Here is a 21,581-nt window from a genome sequence, read left to right on the forward strand (position 1 = left end):
ATATGCCCCAAAATGCTTGCTTCAATAATTAATTGATTAAGTAGGAGCTATATTGGATGTAATTAGGCATGCATTGTCTTTATAAATATAAGCTAATTAACCATAGTAATTATTGGTCTGTATAAAAAAGTGAGATTTAGAGATGGTAAATAAATTGTTCAATTCCTGAGTCCACAGGCTTAATAACTAAACTATTCTAGATACAGAGTATATGTCCCAAAATGTTTGCTTCAATAATTAATTGATTAAGTAGGAGCTATATTGGATATAATTAGGCATGCATTGTCTTTATAAATATAAGCTAATTAACCATAGTAATTATTGGTCTGTAAAAGAGAGATGACTTTTCTCCCCTGAGATACCAAATGCCACTTAATTAGAATTAGGAAACAACTGAAGGAACATTCAGGATTAGAGTTGAAAGGCAGAGGAAACGGAGATTCACTAGAAACGAACTCTGAAACGCAGGTTTTTCTTAGCAGCCAACAGAGCATAAGTCCTCACTTATGCTGAGTTCCCACACGCATCTTTCCTCCTCATACCTCCGGTGTGATTTAGGCAAACGGTGTTAATCTAGTGCCTGAGCACACAGTTCATGCCCCAACTCTGAGCTCTTCTATGTACTATTCCCTGGGCCTGAAATACCTTTCTTCCCTTTCTCTTCCTAATCTTATTTTTCAAACTTATTTTTCAACTTATTTTTCAAAGCCATGTTCAAAGCCATCTCCTCTGTGAAGTCCTCCTGAAGGCTGGGGATGTGTCTTGCACTCCTGTGTACTCCTCATGCCTTACAAATAGCCTGAAACATATAAGACTCCCCGTGAATGTATTTAAATTAATTAAACTAAGGAGAAAGTAAGAATTGGGTTCTGAAGATGGCAGACTTTGGGGGGAAGCAATAGAGAGAGACACAGGACTGAAATGGGGTAGATATTAGAGGTAGATCAAACTGATATACAGAGCCATCAATAAAGCTAATTTCCTATACAGCACAGAGCTGGACTCTGTTCCCTTGAAACTGCCCACAGCACCATGTGGATGTCTGCTCATGTCTGCCACCCAAGGTCTCCCTGTATATCTCTTTGTTACTTACTGTTTGAAGAATTATGCACATATGTTTCTTTACCTTTCTCATCTTTACATTTTATCTTCTGTCTTATAATTTACAGCTAAAGTTGCATTGAATCAGTTTGATCACAAATATACATTATTCCTTCCCTAACAGAATGGCTACATTTTACTTTTATTTTTTAAAATTTTAAAGATCTTACTGGCTTTATTCAATGATTCATGAATCAGGCAGCATCCAACCTAACAGATGGAAAGGAGCTCCAAGGAGAGTATAGGCGGAAGGGAGCACGAACAAGGATGTTCTACTAGCAAAAAGTAGATTGGCAGCAATGTCACTTTCCTTTAAGGGATGGGGTCTATCGGGCAGGTTACTTAACTAGAGCTGATTACGCGATTCCTGATTGACTGGTTTAAGATTGCATTTCTGGGAGAGCCAAAACTGTAATTAAGTCTCAGTTTGGTGAGGTGGGGCTTAGCATAAGTGACTCCATTTGGGGCCTGTTGTCTTGTTTTTATCAATCCCCCCCCCTTTTTTTTTGGCCACACCATGCGGCTTGTGGGGTCTTATTTCCCCAGCCAGGGATCAAACCCATGCCCCCTGCATTGGGAGTGCAGAGTCTTAAACCCTGAACCGCCAGGGAAGTCCCTCAATTCCCCCTTTTTGATGAGACTCTCAGTCTGAGATGTGATCAAAATTTGGCATTGGCATTACTCTCAGCTACTGCTCTAAAGTTCTCTTAAGCTTTTGCTGAATCTCTGTGGTGTTTACAGGTCGCTACACTGGGTTCACGTTCTTTAAGTCAGTCATTCTCTTCATTCCTTTTCTGATGTTCTAGTTTTAGGGAAACCTTTTGCTTGCTGGTTAGTGGTTGCAAACATGCATTTGAAGATTTTGAGAAAATACCAAGCCCCAGGGAAACTACTGTGATTATCATAAGCGGGATAATTTCTAACATCTGGCATGTACTTTGGAGCAGAATGGCTACCTTTTAATATAACCTTTTTATGAGTCATTATTCATCTCAAATTTGACATTATGAAAAGCTTCTTTTGCTCCCAACTCCCCCACCTCTCCCCACACCCAGATTTAAATGGAGTTGATTGCCATGTTAGCTAAGGCATCAGACAAGGCATGGAAGAGGCTATGATGATGAATAAGATATGGTTTCTGACACTAGGAAGTTTGGGCTGTAGCAGGAAGAGTAAGAAAAGATGTGCAGTAATTGATCTAAAGAATATAATTTTTGAGGTGCAGAAATAATTGCTAGGGTGTAAAGAGATGAGATAACTCACTTCTGATAAGGAGAACAGGAAGGGCTACACGAAGAATACAACATCTTTTTATTTTTATCCAGTTTTGAAATTGCCATAGACCTTAAGTTTATGAACCAAGGAGCAGATAGGAGAATGATGGGTTTTTTCCTACCTCTTTTAAAGGGATTAGAAAAGGAATGGCATTCAAATTTAGGGTGACACTGGAAGAAAGGGGGACACAATGCATGCCATAGAGGGATGATTTATAAAGTTATTCAATTCAAGGGAAGCAGATGCTCAGAGCCTAACATGACTCAGGAAAGTCATAAATCTCTCCCCTTTTCACCCTGGGCCACCATATTGCACATCAAGAGACGCCATACACGTCATATTCTATGTACATGTAAAACAGTCAGGAGCCTCCAGGAGTCTTTTTCCTTATTGCTTTCTCATGAAATTTTAATATCACAGATATGCTGTGTGTCTTTTATGTACTGTACATATATCTGTGCTTCATACCTAAAAGAGTAAGATTTTTTGTTCCTTCCCTTACCTGCCCCCCATCAAAAACAACAAATTTTCACCCTCTTGGGAGTGATATCATCTGTGTTGAGAATGCTTGATGGGAAAGCATTGTCTATTCATGTTACAGGGGACATCTTTGTAGACCATAATGTGAATGGTTCTGCTGGAGGGGAGAAACCCAGATCCCCCATACCACTTCGAATCTCCGGAGAGATTAGACAATAATTAAGTGAGCCTATGACAGGCAAATTTGATTTTGAGACATTTTAATTTCAGTCTCAAATATTAGGTTATCTTAGTTGACATCTAAGTCACACCACAGGTACTGAGAAGAATTCCCGCATCTTCACAAGGCTGATGAAACTTTCCTGAAAGACTGTAGATCATCCATCCCACGGGCTTTTGAATGTGTAGCAGACTTTAATGAAGGATTAAGGCTGCTGCTCGTCCTCAGACTTTCCCACTTAGGACAGCCCCCCTCCCTTCCTGATTCTGCATCTCAAGTACCTTCATGAAGATTCATTAGTGTCATTATTCTGAACTGGCAAAGACTTTGCCATACCACTTTCATTCTTACTTTTCCTACGAAACTTTTTCATAGAAGAGATAAGTATAGAGATTTCTTTTCTTTTTTTTTCATTTTAACAGTTTTTAATGAAAGTTGTATACAAGATTACTTCATTCCTGCATCTTCTCAATTGTTTCTTCCTTATATTTGCCCTTTTCCTTTCCTACTTGGCGAGATTTGACTTTACGTTCGAGGATCTTTTTGCGGTCTCTGTCCAGTTTTAGTCTGGTGATAACCACCTTGCTGGGTTGAATGCCCACATGTTGTGCCATTAGCCTTCTCCCGCTGCATTCGTTCAATGTAGATGACATACTTCTTCCTGTAAACTTGGACTACTTTGCCAATTTGCTGCCCTTTGTAGTGCCCTCGTACAACCTGAACTTCATCATCCTTCCGGATGGGCATGGATCGGACATTGTACTTCTGTCTCAGCTCTTTAGAAAGAGGGCAAGACATAATCTTCCCGCGAATGTGGGAAGGTGCATTGAAATGCCTTTTCTGGTTCTTGCTTCGGTCAGAAGTCACAAAGGGATTGAACTTCATTTTGGCGGCTAGCGCTTCAGCGATGGCCACAAAAGGGCGAGATTTATTTTCTTGCTGATGTGAATTGTCTCCCAAATACACAGAGATTAAAATGTGAGAGTGGTTATTGTTCATTACAGTTTTATTTATTTTATTTTTTTTAATTAAAAAAACTTCTTATTGTAGTGAAGCATATAACATAAAAGTTTCCATTTTATCCATTTTAAGTGTACAAATCAGTGGCATTAATTGCATTCACAATGCTATGCAACCAATCATCACTATTTCCAAAATTTTTTCATCACCCCTAGCAAAAACTCTGACCATTAGGCAATAACTCCCCATTCCTCCCTCTTTCTGTCTTTAGTAATCTCTATTCTACTTTCTGTGTCAATTAATTTGCCTATTCTAGACATTTCATATAAGTGGAATCATACAATATTTGTCCTGTTATGTCTGGCTTATTTCACTTTGAACAATGTTTTTAAGTTTTATCCACGTAGCAATATGTACAAGAACTTCATTCCTTTTTATAGCTGAATAATATTCCATTGTATATATATCCTGCATTTTGTTTATCCATGCATCTGCTGATGGACACTTGGGTTGTTTTCATCTTTTGGCTACTGTGAACAATGTTGCAGTAAGCATTGACATACAAATACCTGAGTCCTGTTTGAAATTCTTTGACATATATACCTACAAATGCAATTGTTGAGTCAGGTGGTAATTCTACGTTCAGGTTTTGAGAACTGTTTTCCACCATTTTATATTCCCACCAGCAATGTACCAGGATACCAATTTCTCTACATTCTCACTAATACTGTACTCTCCTTTTTTTTTTTTTTATAACTATTCTACTGGTTGTGAAGTGATATCTCATTGTGGTTTTGATTTATATTTTTTCTGATGATTAATGATTTTGAGCATCTTTTTAAAAATTATGGTAAAAAACACATAACATGAGATATCCCCTCTTAACAAATTTTTAAGTGTACAGCATTAATGTTGTACATAAGCATAAGCACAATGTTGTACAGCAGAGCTCTAGAACTTTTTCATCCTGTGTGACTGATACTCTGTATCCATTGAACAGCAGCTTATTTCCTCCTTATAGTTTTAAATAACATTTTTTTCCATTACGGGGAGTCATGTATCATTATAGATATTTTAGTTAAAAATTGAAGAGGTTCTGTTTGGGATTGCTAGCCAGATTCTCTGTTTTGTTTTTTCTTCCCATTTTTCAGGTATTGTTCTTTGTAATGCCAAACAACAGCAAAACACTTTCATTTTTCTTTAATCGAATGATCTGTCTTGAGAATAAATTGGTTTTTCAAGGGCCTCTTCAAACATTAAGACTCAGTGGTCACATTCAAGTTTATTAAATATAAAGAAAATTCTCACATAGAACACAAATCTAGACTCTGAAACCTCTAAACCTCTGACCCTTGGAAGATGTCAGTGGACCAGGTTCAGGTGATAATCTAGAACCATGGCTGATATTTTCACCAGCCATTTGCCTCTTCGATATTAGCCAGAGACCTGGTCTACACCATACCCATCAATCTCCTTTCTTGCCTCGATTTTTGTGACATTTGATTACTATAAGGTTGGGAGATTTTATTGCATAAAGTTTAAAGGACGTGTCCACATTGGAAAGGAACACAAAAGTACCCAAGAAACTCTCCACTTTAAAACATCCAGCATTTCGTACAGTGTAATTCCTTCCTTATCCCCTAAAGACAGTTCTGATTCTATCGCGCCAGGCCTTCAGTAACTTCAAACTGCTGTCAGCAAAAAGTAAAAATTCCGGGCTTCCCTGGTGGCTCAGTGGTTGGGAGTCCACTTGCCGATGCAGGGGATGCGGGTTTGTGCCCCGGTCCGGGAGGATCCCACATGCCGCGGAGCGGCTGGGCCCGTGGGCTGTGGCCGCTGGACTTGCGCGTCCGGAGCCCGCGGCGGGAGAGGCCACAGCGGTGAAACGCCCGCGTACCGCAAAAAAAAAAAGTAAAAATTCCTTAGCATGACATACAAAGTCATCTCAGCCTCATCCTATCTACATTTATGAACTCATTCCAAGCAAGCCTTTCTCTTACTTCTCCTATGTTACTGGGCTTTTCTAAACTAGACCTTTTTTTTTCGTTTCTCTGCCTCTCTGCTTGTCATTCCTTCTGTCTAGAAATTACTTCTCATGCTGACCACCAACAATTAACACCTGACACCTCCCTTAACAAGTGTTTACATAACTAATCACCCTTCTCTAATGCCCTCATGCTTTGCATGTATCTCCTTCACAGATCTTCTCCAATTTAATTGCAGTTATTTGTATGCAGGCTCGCTCCTGCTAACAGGCAGTCTCTTTTTAAGGGAATGGACAGTGCTAACTCGGTAAAGTGCTTGTGACAGTATGCATTTATTTATTTATTAGGCTGAACTATATAAAACTGCTGATATTTAACCATTTTGACCTACAAAAATGACAATACTTATATTAATAATGACCTACCTCATTCTAAAAATACCTCTCAAAATCCTGTCGAAAATACACTGAGACAGACAGTGTGCTCACCAAACATTGCATATATTTCCTGGCTCCCTTGCTACTGATTAGGACCTTACAGCCAGGCCTGGTCAATAAAGCAACAAAAAGGTGAACAGAAGTGTGTCCCTTGTTGGCTGAAACAGTGAAAATAGCATGTGCATCTTTCCAGGTGCTGTTCTCTTGCTGTAATGACCAAAGTGACTGCACTTCCAGACAGTGCAGCTACAGATGGTAAAACTTTTTACCTTGGGCTGGTAACTGACACATGACACGAAGCCCTACACCAACCTATAACGTACATAAGCAAGAAATAAACCATGGTTGTGTTAAGTCACTGGGATTTCAACTTTCATTTCTGGCTAATCTTACATACAAACAAATGAAACAAAATAGACAAGGAAATGAGGGAAAGGGACATAAAGGTAGAGAAATAAAGACAGGACAAGATTAAACCCAAAGTTTAATAGAGGGATAGACTGGGAGTTTGGGATTGACATGTACACACTGCTATGTTTAAAATAGATAACCAACAAGGACCTACTGTATAGCACAGCGAACTAAAAAAAAAAAAAAAGATTAAACCGGAAGTGCCAGCCATTACCTACAAGAGGTATGATACGTATTTGATTTGAGCTTCCTTGTGGTCCCCAAAAAAGAAGAAACACCATCTCTTGCAAAGTTCAATGTCTCCAAAAAATGAAAACTAACTTATAACAGTGCTTTAAATTCTGGATAGATATTGAATGAATGAACTTCTTACTATCGTTATTTATGTGTATACTATATATCAGGAAAATAGAGAATAGCAACATTAGCTCTGGAACAATGAAAAGAGTCTTTATCAGAGTGGGGCAGAGAAACCTCTCAACTGTGCTGAGCCTCACCCAACACTAGATCAATTACTCTTCTGTCTCCAGAGGTATTAACCTTGAATTGCCAATTAGCAAATAATTCTAAACAAAAGAATGCTGATGTTTCGATAAACCACTCACTTTGTGCATACATCTTTAATATGTTCTTTTTAAAAATACCATTTTAGACAATGTTCAACTGCATGTTAACAAATCCACAACAAAGGATTTTACATTAAAAAATTCTTAGCTCAGAGGTGAGAATAACACCTCCAATAATTTTGTGAGAATCATAGGTCACAGAGACTGACAATAAGATATTAATAAGTTTATTCTGCAAACTTTTGCTGAAACTAAGACAGTAATTATCTGAGTTGTTATCTCTTCAGTTACACATTTCCAAATTAAGATATAAAGGCAAAATAGTTATGCGCTAACAGTATGTGTTTGTATAAGCATTTGAACTAAAAGGCTTGTGAGATTATGGATCATTTTCATTATCTTCTTTATACTTTGCTTTTTTCAAAATATTTAGTAATAAGCTACATTATTTTTATAATCAGAGAAATGCATTTTTAAATATATAAAATTAAAACATTTTGGTGTTTTGATCCAGCCTGTTCTCAGTGCTATCTACCCACCTCTCTTCCTCATTCACAGCCTTGAACTTTAAAGACAGGGATTATAACACACTTGCCACTTATTACCCCCTTTACTACCTCTATCTTTCAAAGCTTGAGGACAGAAACTCTTGTTATAAATAAGCTGGATAGGTCTATAAAATACAAACACCTCTGCATTCCCACTGGCAAAGTTCTTAGAGGAGACCACTCCTAGTTTACTTGTAGATACTCCTGCTGCAGCTAACGTGCCCCAGCCTCATCCTCAGCAATGCAATGTCCCTGTCTGTTTAATACAATCTGTTATCTCTTTGCTCAAAGCCAAAATCATTCAAACTCTTTCTATGCCCTTTTTATCCATTACTGAAGCTACACTATTCATTTCCAGAAATGCACCTCCAATTCTGTTACCCTCTTCAAAGCACATGGCATCTCTGCATGGCAGTCAACTTCTCATACAATGCTTTAACAAAGCAGAGAGAAGAATATGAGTCCTTTTTCATATTAGTTGATATAACATCTGGAACACCCATATTTTCATTTGGTGTTCAATAAGCAATTATAAAATCAGTCTATCAATAAATTATACCATATTACAATAATCTCTTGCTCTATTGGAAACTTAGGAAAATAAAAGGAACACCTCTGTTCAAACCATTAGACTCTCCATGTTTTGGGTAGACAACATTTGTGTGCATTTCACACACACACACACACACACACACACACACACACACACACACACACACACACACACACACACACACACTCCTCCAGGTAGGGCTGAGTAGCTCACCAAACAGTCCTCATTTTGTCCTCCTGAATCTCCAGTCTCAGTTTCTCCTGAAGTGTAGTATCACAAGTAATTTGTCTCTGATCCAAAATAAAGTCTCTATACTTCCAAAGTTCAGGCTCTTTTGTTTCCATTACTCCTGAGAGCCAATTTATCGCTGCTACAAAGGAGCTACCTGGCTTTTCCCAGAAGAAATGCAAAAGACTACACCATTAATACTTTGATAGAAAGAGCTGGCAGTATATTTAGTTCACACAACCTTCTGGAGGGCAGTTTTGTGATAAATACGATGTGTTAAACTTCTGCATAAACTATGACCACCAAATTTTACTTCTAGTAATTTATCCTAAAGAAATAATAGTGGATGTGTGCAAAGTTTGCTTAAAAAATGTTTATTATAAAATTATGATGTTTCTAGAAGAAAATATTAACAGCTTTTATTTCAAGATTAACAGCTTTTATTTCAAGGTAATATGCTTCTGTCTTTTATTTTCTTCTTGATAGGTTTTAAAAATATATATGAATGTTCCTATAATAAAACTGTAATCAGACATAAGAATTCCGTTTTCTGATCTGAAGATAGGCCTTGTCCACAGGCAATCAGCAGGACTGAGTGACTGATTCAAATAATTTCACCTTTCATGTAAGAGTTTTCCCTCCAGAATCAGAAGAAGGGTGTTGTCAACCCAAAATTCATTTAAGAAGTATTCTAAAGTAAAAGAAGGCCACTAACCCACACTGCTGTAACAAGCAGGTTTTTTTAGAAAGTCACTTCCCACTTGAACTGTCTGCATTGGGAACTAATTGGGTTTGATTTACTACGTGTCTCAACAGACCTTCCAGCTCACGGGCTAAGCTGTTAGGTTTGCCTTGAAGTCAGTAAACCTTGGGTCCCTCTAGTTCTCAGTCTGGGCCTTGGGCATCGTACAAGCATCATTTACCTTGATTGCCTCAGTCAGCGGCCTTTCCCTTTAACTCACTAGAGCTTCTGGGATATTTTCTTTTTATTCTCCGCAATAAAATATCTTTCACAATTGAGATCTCAGAGCCTCAGAAAAGAAACCAGTTAAGGTACCTTAGGCCATTTTTCTGTACCTTGAAAAGATATTATTGCTATGATCTATTGTTTTCTTTCAACAAAATTTCCTCTCTGAGATCCCTGTGTATCTCTTGGTGCCTCTGATTATTCCCGATTTTGAATAGCAGCATTATAAATTTACTACAATAGATATATACTGAGAGTTTATGCCACTATTGCTTTGGAGACCATGTGTGTAAATTGAACTGGTACCCCAAATTTATAAAATGTTACCTTCTAAATATGAGGCCAATATTTTACTTTCAATATTTATTTTACATTAGAATTGCTACAATTCACTTAAGAGGCAACTTGGTAAGGAGGAAATAACGTATTAAACATTTAAGTCATAGGTTGGATCCTGGGTCTGTGGATTCTAACGAGTCCCCATAGAAGAAACCCCTATATGAACCATGTAACAGCTTGAAACGTCTCATTTCTGGGAAGGCTTGCATGCTATGTATTTTAAGAGAAAACATGCAAGACAGTAGTAGAACTACCACTTGAGGAACAGGCACCTGAGAATATCATAAGACATCACTTCTGAAAGTACTCTCCAGCCATCCTTGGAGGCAAAGCCCTTGCTAGCTAACAAAGTGCTTTATGAATGCCAGAATGTTCAGCAAGACTGGTGGCTCCCTGGAAGTAACTGAGGTTGTAGCAATGGTTAGGACAACTTTGGAGCCTTGGGCTATAGCAACAAAGGTATTACGTGCAGGCCTTCATGGAAGACATACCTATGTGGTTGTTGACTGAGGTTCCCACAGACACTGAACAGAGTTCAAGGAGGCTGTAAAATCGTGGAGGTGCTATCACAGAGTTCGGCACACAGTAAGAACTCAGCATTCATTTTCCTTCCCTTCTCATTCTGAGATTACTTTATGTCTAATATTTACTGTATAATCTACCAATAGCTTTTCTCTCTGAAGCCCCCAAGAAAAATATACTGCATCTTTCTCTAGAGTTATCAAAAAAATCTTCTCTCAGCTGGATACCCTGTTATGTTTTGGGCTAAGAAGTGGGAAAAAACGGCCTTTGGAGTCAGAATACCTGAATTTTTCCTCTTTTACTGTTCTCTAGGTTTTAATGAATATCTGTGTTAGAGTATTTTTCTCTTATATGAAGAGAACATTGATTATACCAAAGCTCCTGAACCTTGCTCCATCCAAAATATAATGAGAGTAGCTACCGTGTGATTATTGCTGCCATTCTCATTTTTCAGATGAGGAAAATTTGGCTGTTAAAGGTAAAATACAACTGGACCAAGGTCACGTAGCTAATAGGCAACAGAGTTGGAATGTAAACTTCTGATTCTGAAGCTTATGCTCATATCCACTATGCCATACAGCTCCTCAGCAAAGAGGGAAACTTATTCTCTTAGGGAACTATCAAATAATAAAAATCGACTGAACCAAAAGTCACCTTGCTCATTAAGAAGTACACACAATATAAAAATGATAAATCAGTTAACTTTTTTTTACAACCTCAGTGTTCCATGAGAAAACTAAACTCATCAATCTTCCTCCCAACTGATCTTTTCAACATTAATAATTTCCTAAAGTAAATTATGAACTGGGAATTAATTTAATGAGCTTTTCTTCCTAATGACATAAGCCTCATATCATCGTAGTTTCCAAAGCAAATTGCCATTTAAGTTATCAAAAGATGTGGACTGCAGCCCTCTATGGAACTCGGAGTTAAAAACAGAATTTAATAATTAGAATTTATCATTGAAGTGGACACTTTTCATTCTCCAAAAAAAGAAAAAAATTAAGTATGTTACCATAGCCAGCAGCCTCATTTCCTTAGCAATTTAAGGATGTTTGTTTCTTGTAGTGTGTTACCTGCACCACAAAACACATGCTGTCAATATAAAATATGGCTTGTATACATTTTTAAATACACAATTATAATTTTCAATGAGCCCTGTACAAGAGGTATACTGCTTCATGTCATTTGCATAAAATGTCAGTCAAACTGACAGCTAGCTCACCCTTTTGCTGTCCTCGATGCAGAGCACAGAATGCTAAATCCCGCACTGCCATTAGTGATGACAATCAGAATAAAAATCAGTCACCCACTTTTAACTAAAAGAAGGAAAAATTTAATTACCTCTGATTTGTCAAATCATTTCACAGAGTAACGATACCATTAATAAACCATATTAGGCCCACAAAGGGACCAGAATTCCTACCATAACATTCATGGGCAAAGCCATTATATTTGAGGAAGAGGAGGATTAAATAAAAAGGTTTGGATACTTTTTAAGTATATTAGTACTTGAAGTATCATCTTTCCTGTACTATTTGTTCATTTGTATTTTAATACCCACTCTGGACAAGATGTTTTGATAATGGGAATGAGCGAACAGTTTAAAAAATTGAGTTCTCTCTGTGCTTAGGGATGAGCAATTTACCAAAAGTTTATAGGAGAGGTGGAACTATGATGGTGAGGGATCTTGAAACATATGAGGAATGGTTGAGGAAACTGGATTTATTTAGCGTCAAGAAGATTCAGCAGAGGACATGCTAGATGTTTTCATTTATTTAAAACTGTCATGTGGAGGTGGATTAATAAACAAAACAAAGGCAAATTGTTAGAAGACACAAGGAGGAGACTTCGTAAACATCAGAGTGGTGCATGACGGTCTGCTCAGGATACCGCTGGAAATATCCAAACATAAGTCAAGGCTGAGAACACTATGGGGGGAAAAGTATTGTACACAAGAAAAAACTAGGTAGATGGCCAGTAATGTTTCTTTCATTTCTTTCAAAACTAGGTAGATGGCCAGTAATGTTTCTTTCTTTCTCTCTGTTCTAGAGCTTAAAAAGACACAGACATGAAACTACCCAAGAATAATTTTAGAAGAATATGACAGAAATTAACAAATGCAAAAGAGAAAAATTCACACTGAGTGTGAAGTATTGTCACAGGCTGGGTTTCTCCAGAAGGTGACTGTAAGACTGAGTTTAGTTTGCTGAATGCTTATCAAGGAGCTTTCCTGGGGACAATCCCTGTAGAAGGGACGAAAAGGAAATAGGATTGAGCAGAGAGGAAGGTCAAGCTAAGAATTAGGACCAGTGACAACCTTCACCTACTCCAAAAGTTTCTCCGGAGCTCGAATACCGCTTAAGAGTTGTCCTGAGTTTGGCCAAGATGGCCAGGCCTCCATACAATTTTATCAGTCATTCACTGGATGTGATTCCCAAACCTTGAGCAAGGTCACTCCCTGCAGCTGAGGTCAACCCTGAAAGAGCGGACAGCTGAAGCCTGTCAGCCAGCAGCACTTCCAACAATTGGGGCCATAGTCCTGCACTGAAGGGAGATCCGGGGGACATATCATAGTGTCCGCCAAATCCACCCTTTGTGCAAATAGCATCCAATTTCTCGATAAACAATCTGCAAGCAACTTCCATAGGATTCTAGCAGACCTCTCTTCTTAAATGAACTTTATAGCGGAGGAAAGTTAGTGGGACAAACTACAGCCCCTGCAGCGGATCTCAGAGCCACAGCTGGTACTCATTGTCTCCCTCACAGCAGACCAGCACTCTCCATTCTAGAGGCACCATCGGTAGCAATATTAGCTCACTCAGCAGTGGTAAGTAAAAATCCATATTCTTGGGCACAAGCACGTACCCCTTTGCACTGTGTGCCTCTTGTGGTCAGGTCCTGTGAACCAGAAGAGTCAGGGATGCGGGGCTGCCGAGACCGAGGGCACCCAGGTGTTTCTCATCCCAGGACTCCCATGCCGACCCTCAGCCCCCACTCTATCCCCGAGATACTGCAAGACTGGGCTTCCTCTAGGAAGAGTGGTCGTGGCGGCAGCACCTCGGGCCCGATTCTGCCCTTCTCTGAGCCTCCCTGACACCTAGCGCGTCCCAGCGCGTCCTCTCCCTGCCCCTCCAGCAGGGCGCCTACTTACTCCCCGCTAAGCTACAAAGCGCACCCTGAGGGCTCCTGTTTGCCTTCCTGGGAAGCGCCACACTCCACCGCATTGCCGCCACCAGGCCCTGGGCCCGGCCCTCAGGTGCCACTCGGGTTATTCATAAGAGGGGAAAGTTTGCTGACGCGGAGGCTTGGGAGAAGGAGCCTGCTGCCCCATCGCGGGGTGCCGGCGGTAGGGCTGAGTCAAAAGGAAGAGCGGTGCTCAGACGCCATTCTGGGGAAGGCTCGAGGAGCAGGCAGTGACGGTTTCCTGGGACGAACTCAAGACCCCTCGCAGCTGCTGGGAGGAGAAGCAGCCCCGAGGATGCTCTAAGCCCGTGCTGTTGGATTGCTGCGGTGGCATTTGACCCTGCTAGAGGTAAGCCTGTGCCGCCGCCGGTACCCTGGGGCTTTGGCCCCCAGCGCACTGGGCAGCCTGGAAGGGGATGGACTCCCGTGCTTGCCTGTGCTGGTCTGTGCCGTGACCAGGTCTCAGAGGTTCCTGCCTTCGCACTCCCATGGGGACCAAGCCTTGTCCCTCTCACTTTGCCGGGCCCATGGGACGGCTGCCGTCGCAGTGTGACTCTGACTGTTGGGTCAGGGGGAGTTTGTTGTGGGGAAATCCCTTTGCCATGGTCTTCTGAGATTGCGCAGGTATGGGCGAGGGCAGGAGGGAGAGGCTCTGTGTAACACTGGTGGACTACGTGCGGCATGTGCAACCGCGGTATAGCTCATGAGGGACCTGTGCTTGGTTCTTGATAGAGCATTTTTATCTTAAAAAGGACTGTTACGGGGCCCACCTGACTTCAGGCGAGTCTGAGAGAACTGAGGTGATGATGTGCGGTTGCGGCTGTAGAGTCACTTGGTACCCCGTGGTTAGGTCCTCCATCTCAGCAAGGGCGCACAGGGAGTTGTTTTTCTGAAGATATTAAAGTCTCTGCTACAGGTGGTATGGCCTCGCTCTGTGGTTCTGGGTTGTGAGTATCTCATTGGGAGGTTGTCATAAATTCCACATGGTATCATTTCCCACAGCTGGTAATGCCACAGGGCCTGCCTGGTTTGTTTTAAGTAGCAAGGCTGCTTCCATTGTAGCCTGGCCTTGCTACAGAGCTTTTCCCCTTTGGGTCCCTCTCAAAGCTTCCATGTCATTTGGTGTACATGTCAGTACAGTGTTCCCGGTTATTGAATGCCCTTGGAATCTGAAGAGCCCTACCAGTCATCGTGCCTGTTTCTTTGTATTGGGAGGTGCAAGATGCAATAATTTATCTTTTACTTTGCAATGTCCTGGAATGCCCGTGCCCACTACAGATTCACTGATGTGGCCTACCCCTGAACTGTTAGGGTTTATCTCCCACTCTCTGGAGCACAGGTATCTTAACAAGGTCTCTGATATGCTAGCCACTTCTCACTCATCTCGCCCAGATAGCATGCGGTCATTGATATAGTGGATCAACATGGTATTTTCCAAGAAGTTAGACTAAACTCTAAATTTATACTGTTGCCTGTTATCTGAATTCAAACTATTTCTGATCCCCTATTCCGATAGTTATGGGAAAGCGTGCATTTGATAAATCAGTGGCTATATTCTGTGTACCTGGGGCTATTTTAATCTGCTCAAGCTAAGATATCCCACCTGGCATGGTAGTTGTAATTAGGGCTATTCCTTGGTTGAATTTGCCATAGTCTAATGCAATTTTCTAGAATCCATCTGGTTATTGCAGGGGCCAGACTAGTGAAGAAAGTGTAAAACTGGTTGGAAACACCAACTCTGTATTCTGTAGGTTGTTGAGTGGCGTGCATCTCCATCAGTCAAGTGGGATGTAGTATTAATTTTTTTTTTTTTTTTTTTTTTGCGGTACGCGGGCCTCTCACTGTTGCGGCCTCTCCCGCTGTGGAGCACAGGCTCCAAACGTGCAGGCTCAGCAGCCATGGCTCACCGGCCCAGCCGCTCCGTGGCACGTGGGATCTTCCTGGACCGGGGCACGAACCCGTGTCCCCTGCATCGGCAGGCGGACTCTCAACCACTGCGCCACCAGGGAAGCCCTGTAGTATTAATTTTGACTTGCTGTGTTGGAAGGGAGTTTTACAGTATCAGAAGCTTCCCTTTAGAATTTCACACCATAACACCTTTTACCCCACAGGCCAAGCATCCATTGTAGGTGTTGTGCCATTACCAAGGATGCGTATTCTGACTACATTTGGGACCGGGAAAGTGACCACTGGTGGGTTCAAGCACCCAGTGAATCCTTTGAGCCAGTTTTCATTTATTACCTGGCCTCTATATGCACCCACTTTGACAGATCATGATGACACTTCCAGGCATCAATTTAATTCAGACTCTTTACCCATCATTCCATAAAATGTTTGGCTATTTACCTTCCCCTAGGACACAATTTTCCCAGCACATAATTGGGTCTTCTTTGTTAATTTAGTCTGAAAATATTTGTCTTTTGGTGTGTTTATACTATTTTCACTCAATGTAATTATTGATATATTTGGATTTTGGCTCACCATTTTCTTATTCTCTTCATCTTTTTTCTTCTGTTTCTTGCCTGATTTGTGGATTATTTGAATATGTTTTAGTATTCCATTTTAATTTATGTGGCTTTTTGATTGTATGCCTTTATTTAGTTTTCATTAGTGATTGCTGTAGGGATTACACCTAATTTTTCAGTCTACTTAAAGTTACTATTTTACCTCTTCAAGTGAAATGTAGAATGCTTATGGCTATATAGGTGTCTTTACCCTACCTGCTTTATCTTGCAGTTGTCATGCATTATGCATGACAGGAAGTTGTGGGGAGGGAATAGGACATGAACAAGAAAGTAAGAAACTAAAGAAGAAAGACGAGGCAAGAAGGAGCAGTGAAAAAGTACCTAGCTTCTTAATGTTGATAAGTTCTACTAACAGAAAGACAAATTCAATTCTTAGGGATTTTTTTTGGAGAAGCTTTAAATGAAATTAAAGCTCGTGTTTTCATTCCTCCTATCAAATGTAAAATATCTACACTAAACAGGCTCCTTATTTCATTCATCAGTATGCTGCTTTTCAATTTTGGCCATGGCTAAGAAAGGCTTGGAGGCTGACAAGTTGGGATGGGGGTGGTGCTTTGGAGAAGATATATATGCTTAAGATCAGAAGACCCATCAAAAACCCCATCAGACAATTTTATAATTTTTGCTTCCAATAGTCATACGTTTTAAAGAACTAAGGAAGTTTATTTTGTATATTTATTTACTGTTTCGGTGTTTCTTCTTCTGAAGTTCCAAGTTTCCCTCTAATGTCATCCTTCTGCCTACATAACTTCTTTCTTTTAGAAAAGGTCTCCTGGAGACAAATTCTCTTTGTTTTATTTCATCTTAAGATGTCCTTATTTATCCTTTATTTCTGAAGGCTATTTTATCTGGATATAAAATTCTGGGAAGATAAATTTTTCTCTTTGAACTTCAAAGACATTTTCCCACTATTTTACACCCCTCATGGTCTCTGGTGAGAAATTTGAGGTAATTCAAGTTGGCATTCCCCTATATGTGATATGTTGCTTTCCTCTGGCTAATTTCAAGATTCTTTTCCTCATTTTTAGTTTTTGTAGTGTGATTATGATGTATTGGGATGTAGTTTTCTTTGCATTTATCCTGGTTAGATGTCACCAAATTTCTTGTATCTGTTTAATTATATCTTTCACCAAATTTTGGAAATTTTAAGCCATTGTTTCTTTTCTTTTTTTTTTTTTTTTGTGGTACGCGGGCCCCTCACTGTTGTGGCCTCTCCCATTGCGGAGCACAGGCTCCGGACGCACAGGCTCAGCGGCCATGGCTCACGGGCCCAGCCGCTCTGCGGCATGTGGGATCTTCCCGGACCGGGGCACGAACCTGCGTCCCCTGCATCGGCAGGCGGACTCTCAACCACTGCGCCACCAGGGAAGCCCGCCATTGTTTCTTAAAATAAATTTTCTGCATTGGTTTTTCTCTTCTGTCTTTCTGGGATTCCACTGATGTATATGTTAACTTTCCAATCTGAAAAAAGTTTCAGTTTGGAAAATTTCTGTCTTCAAGTTAATTCTTTCCTCTGTCATATCCATTATGCAAGTAAGCTATATGTGCTTTTTGTTAATTCCGTTATTGTATTTTTCAGTTCTAAAATTTCCATTTTTTCCCTTCTTTATAGTTTCTACTTCTTTTTTGAGAACTTCTGTCTTCCCATTCATTTCAAGAATATTTTCCCTTCATGAGGCATGGTTATAATTTCTGCTTTAAATTGTTTGATAACTCCAGCATCTGAGTCATCTCAGGGTTAGCATTTGTGAATTTTCTAGCACCTGTGAGTTTTATTAAGATTTTACAGGTACTTGTATATCAAGTACTTTTCAGTTGTATCCAGAACTTTTTGAATATCGTTGTTAAATTCTTCAGAGAATGTTGTTGGCATTTTGTTTTAGCAGCAACCAACCTCGTTAGTTTCAGATGCAAGTCTTAACCTGTATCTTGTGGGCTATAGTTTACATGTCAATGTAGTTTTCAAAGTTTATACAGTGCTATTTGTGCCAGTCTGGGAACTCATCAGCGGTTTAAACTCTAGTGTAACAGCACATCTCAGGTTAATTCCATGCTTATGCAGTTTAGAGGATAAGCCTGCAGCTTTATACACAGATTTAGGGATCCCTTACTACAGATCCTTCCTCTCTGTGATTTCCCCCATACTCTCTGACTTCAGGAGATCCTTTTTGCTGACCCTTTAGCCACGGGGCTGAAGTTTTAGTGTTCTGTTCTGTTATTCACTTCCTTTTATTGGGTCTACCTCAGCAGCAAACTGGTGAGAGAAGAGAGAGAGAGAAAGATAACCTGAATTTCCCCCCCACTCTTTGGACCACAGGAACTTCTTTTCTGAGTTCTTTTTATCAGAAAGAAGAATTTTATCTCATAGTTTTAGGTGCCTGAGTGGCCACAACTCCTATACTTGCTACGCAAGTGCAGCCTCCTGACTGGGGCTTGCATAGGGCTGGGCTGGGTGAGTTTTTTTAAAACTGGAGTTTCCTATGCAAATCAAAACCACAATGAGATATCTCACCTCACACTCCTAGGAATGCTGTTATTAAAAAGGCAAGAAATAACAAGTATTGGCGAGGACGTGGAGAAAAGGGAACCCTCATATACAGTTGATGGGAAGGTAAATTGATGCAGTCACTGGGGAAAACAGTATGGGGTTTCCTCAAAAGAATTAAGAATAGAACTGCCATACAATCTAGCAATTCCACTTCTGGGTATTTATTCGAAGAAAATGAAAACACTAATTCAAAAAGATATATGCACCCCTATGTTTATCACAGTGTTATTTACAATAGCCAAGATATGGGAACAACCTAAGTGCCCATCAATGGATATGAACGGATAAGGAAGATATGGTATACGTTTATATGGTGGAACACTACTCAGCCATAGAAGATAAAATCTGGCCATTTGCAGCAATATGGATGGATCTTGAGGGTATTATATGAGTGAAATAAGTCATAGAGAGAAAGATAGATACTGTATGATTTTGCTCATACGTGGAATATAAACAAAAAAACAAAAGTAAATAAAACATAACAAAAACAAACACATAGATACAGAGAACCGAGTACTAGTTCCCAGGGGTAGGGGCTGAGAGGAGAACGAAATGGGTAAAGGGGGAAAACTGTTTGTTGACAGATGGCAACTTACTTTTGGATGGTGAGCATGCTAGTGTACACAGAAGTCAAAATATAATGTTGTACACATGAAACTTATATAATGCTATAAACCAAAATTATCTCAATAAAAACAAACCCACCTCCCCACCTCCACCCCCCAAAAATTAAATTTCCTGTACAGCTGTTCTATAGGGCTCCCTTTCCTCATTCTCTGGACAGAAAAAGAAAGAACTTCTTGGTGACTTTTCTCATACATTTGGGATGTCTTAAAACCTAAGATCATGGGAGTCATGGGAGAAGAAAAAAGCAAAACAGGTGACTCAAAGCTGTATTAGTTATTCTTCATGTTTTTTATTTACCTCCCAAATCTGCTTGCTGTTATTTACTTTTGAGAGTTCTCAGTTAGTGCCTTTATGTATTTTTTTTTTTTTTTTTTTTTTTTTTTTGCGGTACACGGGCCTCCCACTGTTGTGGCCTCTCCCGCTGCGGAGCACAGGCTCCGGACGCGCAGGCCCAGCGGCCACGGCCCACGGGCCCAGCCGCTCCGCGGCACGTGAGATCCTCCCGGACCGGGGCACGAACCCGCGTCCCCTGCACCGGCAGGCGGACTCTCAACCACTGCGCCACCAGGGAAGCCCTGCCTTTATGTATTTTGATGAGGGTTTTTAGTTTTGATAAGTTCGGGAGAAATAGGGTGGATTGTGTTTACTCCGTCTTGATGAGAATTCAAACCTCAAAAAACTGAAGTTTGAAAAATTTAGAAATAGATTAATGTGAACCTCACAAAAGAATGTTACGTATTACTAAGTCATTACTATTCTGATAAATTAGGGTCATGACATTTAAGAAACCTAAAAAATAACTGTAAGGAATATTCAATAGGTTTTTTTCTTGTTAGGCCCTTTTTACTTGGCTGGATTTGAATTATCCTGTAGTTTCTCTTCTTCTCATGCATTAAATGATTTCATCACTCCTTGACATAATAAGGACTGGAAGTGGTTTGTTTGACAAATGATTCATTTGACCTACTTATGAATAAATGGAATTGTTTGACATTTCTACTACAAAGAGTAAAGGTCTTTTAATTTTTCTGTATTATTTTTCTTCTTCAGTGAAATGACTTCTTAAATGCTAAGAATTTTAGTCATTTTTGAGAATAAATTGCTTTATAGCAAAAATGGTTTTAACATCTACATATCATAGTAAATTACATAATAGCATCTACATGCTCTATGCACAACTTTAAAAATTTTAAATGCATTATAACAAGAAAGAACATTGGCTGTAAAACTACCCCTTGATGATGCACTAAATTCTAAATTGAGTACTTTTCATAATAGAAAGGAACAACTTAACTTTTAATCATGGCCACACCTCCTATAATTTATACATTTTCAAATTAACATGAATATTTTAATCTTGATAATGAAATTTAAATTTAAAAAAATCTTTCTCTATTCCATCTCTTACTAACAATCATTCTAAACAAGTTACTTCATCTGTTGTTGCTGCAGCTTCTCTGCTATAAAATTGGAATAGCACCCACCACTTTACATGATTGTTGCTAGGATTCAATGAGGATACAATATCTGTGAAATTGACAGGCATAGTAATTTGTAGTTACTAATGGTTATAATGCGTTATTGCTTCTCCATACTACCACCATATCTTCTCATTATCAAACTCACCCACTGTCAATAGATGACATTTTTGCTATTTTTGGTGTCCCCAGCTGGACCAAGTATAACCCCTCTGATCCCATCATGTGGGTGCTCTTAGTAGAATCCTCGTGTATTCTCCATTTAGAAGAATGTACTGGGTGAAAACGTTACTGTCAGTTTCTTAGTGACCAGTTGTTTTTAGGAAGGCTATCACGACAAGCTTGGTAATGGTGACATTACCAAGCTGAAATGAGCCAAAGAGACAATTGAATTATTTTCAGGAGTGCAAAGGGAATCATGCATTCAACATATATTTCCTGAACTCCAGCTGTATACCAAGAACTGGGCTGAGATCTAGAAATTAAAATGCAGAAAAAATATGGAAAAATTAGAAATCCCTAAACTAGATTATAAGTCCTTTCAGGATAGGGATCTTGTTTCATTCATCTTAGTGCTCTCAGCATTTAGCAGACTTTCTGACATACAATAAAGCAGTAAGTTAAA

General features: G+C 39.7%; 1 protein-coding gene and 1 pseudogene across 1 annotated transcript in view; one reads left to right on the plus strand and one right to left on the minus strand.

The window, feature by feature from the left end:
- LOC113619869 (olfactory receptor 13C3-like) overlaps positions 1–21,581 on the plus strand; it is a 344,039-nt gene that overhangs the window by 258,199 nt on the left and 64,259 nt on the right. Inside the window, 1 exon segment of the mRNA XM_027105337.1 lies at positions 12,645–14,127. The gene's annotated coding sequence lies outside the window, so the exon portion shown is untranslated.
- Positions 3,489–3,976, minus strand: LOC113619871 (60S ribosomal protein L26 pseudogene; annotated as a pseudogene).

This window comes from Aethalodelphis obliquidens, unplaced genomic scaffold, assembly GCF_003676395.1.
Source record: "Aethalodelphis obliquidens isolate GAN/ISIS:26980383/991018 unplaced genomic scaffold, ASM367639v1 scaffold7, whole genome shotgun sequence".
Classification (NCBI taxonomy): Eukaryota; Metazoa; Chordata; class Mammalia; order Artiodactyla; family Delphinidae; genus Aethalodelphis; species Aethalodelphis obliquidens.